The following is a 4,685-nucleotide window of genomic DNA, read 5'->3' on the forward strand; positions in this document are numbered from 1 at the left end:
AGCCAGATTGCCCCTCTGGCCGGGAGTCTGCTGCTGGCCGGGGGCTCGGTGCCTCTCGGGGGGAGCCGGGGGCTGCGGCAGAGCCCAGCGCGGAGCAGCAGTGGGCTCTTGTGGCGGAGGCAGCCAAGTGCAGGCAGGGGTGCGGGCAGCAAGCTGGGGCGGCGACGGCTCCTGCCTCTCCCCGACACTGGGAGAATGGAGCTGGGGCGAGCGTGGGTTTGGGGGGATGTGCCTGGTTTGGGGCTCCCCGGTGCAAGGAAGGCGCTGCTGGAGGAGGCTGCGAGGAGGGAGAGAGAAGCCGTGTCTGGTGAAGGATGAGTGAGGACCTGAGCAACCCAGCCCAAAAGGGTCTCTCAGCCAGTGTCACCCTACGGTTTTACAGAGGAGATGAGCACCAGGAGAGGCAGGCCCCCCCCAGAGAAGGGCCATCCACCTCCTGCAGATTTGTGTGTGAGAGTGTGAATCATTTCCTTCCTCCTGAGAAAGGTCCCTCCAGAGATGCCCCAATCCCTCCCGGCAGCCGAGGATGGGGCAGGTCCTGGGTCACCTTGCGCATCTGCACTCAGCTCCTGAAATATCTAATGCACAGAGGGAGATTAAGAATTTTTTTTTTTTTTTTTTCTGAAAAGGGAGTGACACTTCTAGAGAAGCAAAGCCTATTTTTGAAGGGCTGAAAACTGGGACAGTTGAGGGGGAAAAAAGCATGATCCCAGGTATCAGGGCACCAGGTGAGGAGAAGCAGCCACCACTTGTTCCATCTAGATTTGCAGTTGTCCTCCTGCTGAGGATGGTGCTCTGAGGTACGGAGCTGAGCCTGGAAGAGTGTCCCACCTCAGAGTGCATCCTGGGCTCTGTGTCCTCACCCTCAGACTCCATTTCCCACCCCGTGGAGCAGCTGTAGGGCAGAAATGAGACCAAGTCCTGCTTCCCTGAGTGGTCCACAGGATACGGTAATCCCCAAGCACACTAACGAGGCCAAATCTTGGTGTGTCTTTAGTTGTGCTGATTTTGAACTCTTTTTCTTTTGGTGACGTTTTTCGTTATTAGACTTGAAAAAAAAAAATCACTTCCCTTCTCGGTTTTGTGTTGCCCTATGCACCCTGCTGGAGATGTGCAGCACAGCTTGTGGTTCCCAGCTAAGGACAACCCAACCCAAAATGATAAACAAAATTTGAAGGCTTCCAGCTGTGCAGTGGAGATCAAAATAATATGGTCAGGCTGCGCCCTGCCATGAGATGGACGGCGAGTGTGTGGAGCCTCAAGTACAGCTCTGCACCCCTGCGAGGCTGGGGTGTCCCCTGTGTCTGTGGAGCCTGGAGAGCAGCTGATCCTTGGAGGAGCCACATTTTCACACCAGTAAATAGCATTTACATCTGCTTTGGGCACTAACAACATCACACAGAAGCTGAAGAATACTGCTACAATAATTGAATATAACCGGTGCTCTGAGCTTTAAATGAAAGGTTTTAGGTGCAGCCACCCTCCTAGGGGGGAAATTTTATGTTCATAGACACATTATCTGTGGAGGTCTTGAAGCACCTGTGCGTTGGAAACCTGCCTCTGTGTAAACAGAAGACCGTTGTATTTTTATTTTAGCACCAGATTTTATTTTACTGTCTGGAGTTCTGACAAGTCTCAGCTCAAACCCATTTTTCTTTTCTATTTTCTTTGTCAGCATTACTCTGCCCATCTTCCACTGAGATGCAGCTGGCGTGGTTTGCAGCTCAGCAATGCTTTCGCAGAATCCTGCAGCCATCCTCTGTGCAAACTGCTAATGTCCTGATGGCTTGGGGTCACAGGTGTAGTCTACAGGGATTATTCCTGAAGCATCGTAATAATTAATGCATTAGCTCCTCCAGCTCCTTTTCTCCTGGGCAGTCCAGATCTGTCACCAGGGCTGGTATCTGTGCAGCCAGATGGGGACAGCACAGCTGGTGGGGGATGGTGCACAGGAGGGGGTCACAGCCCTCATCTCAGTGACTGTGACTTCTCCCAGCACCAGCACTGTCACATCAGCCCTTCCCTATGGTGGCTGAGCAAACTGCTGCTCAAAATCCCATCTCCCCTTTGGGGAGAAAAAAGAGCGATTTTGCATCAGCACTAGTGTGGCCAGCAGGGACAGGGAAGGGATCTGACCCCTGTACTCGGCACTGGTGAGGCCGCACCTCAATGAGTGGGTTCAGTTTTGGGCCCCTCACCCCAAAAAGGCCATTGAGTGACTCGAGCGTGGCCAGAGAAGGGCAACGGAGCTGGGGCAGGGTCTGGAGCACAGGTCTGCTGGGGAGCGGCTGGGGGAACTGGGGGGGTTCAGTCTGGAGAAGAGGAGGCTGAGGGGAGACCTCCTGGCCCTCTTCAACTCCCTGACAGGAGGGTGCAGAGAGGGGGGATGAGTCTCTTGAACCAAGCAACCAGCACGAAGCCAAGAGGGAATGGCCTCAAGCTGTGCCAGGGCAGGGTCAGGCTGGCTCTGAGGAAGGATTTCTTTGCAGAAGGGGCTGTTGGGCGTTGGAATGGGCTGCCCAGGGCAGGGGGGGAGTCCCCATCCCCGGAGCGGTTGAAGAGTCAGGTTGAGCCAGCGCTGAGGGATCTGGGGGAGTTGAGAACGGTCAAGGGGAGGTTCATGGTTGGACTGGAGGAGCTAAAAGGGCTTTTCCAACCCAGATGATTCTGTGATTCGGCGCTGCAGCAGCCTGAAGGGGCATCCTCCCTCTAGCTGGTGGGGTGGGGCTGCACCAAGCAGGGTCCTGGTGTCAGGGGGAATATAGCTTCTGGCACAATGGTGATGAGTTAAATGTGGGGCACTTGCTGAGGTTGGTTTGGGATGTGATGGGGAGAAGGATACCTCTTGCAGGGCTCTTTGGGGAACCCCACAATTCTCAGGCATAACATTTATTTCCTTTCCTTGGTGATATTTCAGTATGGATCTTCTGTTCCTCTCTATCCCTGAGAAGGAAAGGCATGAGAAGAGGGACGTGGAAGGATGAGACTCCCCCCAGCAGGAAGTGGCCTTCCCACCCCCTCACCCCCCAAAATCAGGGCATGGGCTGGGAGACATCCGCTTCTCCATCCGCAGCTCTGCGGGCAGCCGGTGAGCGGGAGAGCATCCCTCCGGAGAGCCCGCACGCTGGCTTTGCTCAGCTGAGGAGGAAGCGTGAGCACAAAGCAGGGAAATGACTTGGCAAAGGTCACCTGGAGCTGGGGCTGAGCCCAGGAATAGCATCGGGACTCCTGCCCCCCCACCACGGCTGAGCTGCACCGGACCTTTCTCCTGGTGTGCTGAGAATTGGCACTAACCCACCCCAGGGCGAAATGGCTGGTTGGCACTGGGGTGGTTTTGCTTTTGCTGTTAATTGTGGCACTAAAACTGACCTAATAAAGAAAAGTGATGAGAACAGAGATACAGGTGATGGGAGCTTCAACTGAAAAAATCAGAGCTGTGAGGGGAGGAGGGAGGAATGGGAATAGGATGGGGGTACAAAGGTGCCCATCAAGGCTGGAAAAGCAGGATGAGAGCAAGGTGGGCAAGCCACAGGGCTGCTGGAGTCTGCTTGGTAGATGTAGGGGCCAAGACAAAGATGATGTGGCTGGTGGGACCCAAACCACCCCATGAAGATGCTCTGCTCTCCATAACAGCCAAAGAAACTTCTGGAGTGACCTTCCATGTCCTGAATGCCTTAAATCACCTTGAGACCCAAAGTACAGCCCAGCTTGATGTAACTGGGCTCTGCAGGCAGCCTGCTGCCTGCTTAGGAGGAATACATGAAACAACTTCAGACTGTGCTACCTACACACACGTGCACAGCCAGCCAGGGAGCGGGTGCTATGGCCACGTGGCCACACGTGGGCTGCTCAAAGGTGGGGCCTTGGACTAAGGTGCTGAAATAAGGCAAAGAAGGGATTTGGTGATGCAAAATCATTGCTGGGTGAGGAGAGATGCTGGGGAAATAAAAGCAGAGCCAAGCTGGGGATAGATCATGTGCCAAGATGGGGGGAGCTGGCCAGGGCAGACGGATGTAGGGGATAGGGAGAGGCCTGACAGGACACAGCTCACATCTGCTAGAGCCTCCTTTCTTTCCTTGTGCCAACCTGCCTGTGTTTGATGTGGCAACTCTCCCAGTGATTCATTAGCTCCTTTTGGTGTGTCCAGATGCAAATGAAGCAGTGACATAATCAAAAGCCATATGTTGGAAAAGGTGACGTGGGTGTGTTGCCCTCAAAACTGACAGCAAAAGGCAGAGCAAGGATCAGGGATGACATGCCGGATTTATTTGAGAATAAATCAAAGTAAGTCAGAAGTCTAACAGTGTGGGGAACAAGTCTTTAGGTTAATGCAAGATCAGAAGACTGTCATCGCTGGTCCTTGAAGACATCTTCTTGAAGCACAAATGAGGCTTTGCAGGTGGGTTAGGGACCGTCTGCAGGAATCGTGCCTTCTGTGAAATGCATTTTGCAGGAGACAGCAGGCAGCAGTGATGGTACCTGCAGGTTGGAAATCGAGGGCACTCCCAGACCCCTCTCCCAGCTGGGAAGTCCAGGAGCCCCCACCCACCCCGGCACTGTACCAGTCCAGTCCTCCCTTTTCCTGTAGGTGGGGTTTCCATAGGAAACGCGGCTGGTCCACCTCCCAGACCCGGCCCCGCCGGCCGGACGCTGCTCCTCGGCTGAAGCTGCGGCAGTGGGATCCC

Source organism: Athene cunicularia (genome assembly GCF_003259725.1).
Source record: "Athene cunicularia isolate RWA chromosome 13 unlocalized genomic scaffold, athCun1 chr13_part1, whole genome shotgun sequence".
NCBI lineage: Eukaryota > Metazoa > Chordata > Aves > Strigiformes > Strigidae > Athene > Athene cunicularia.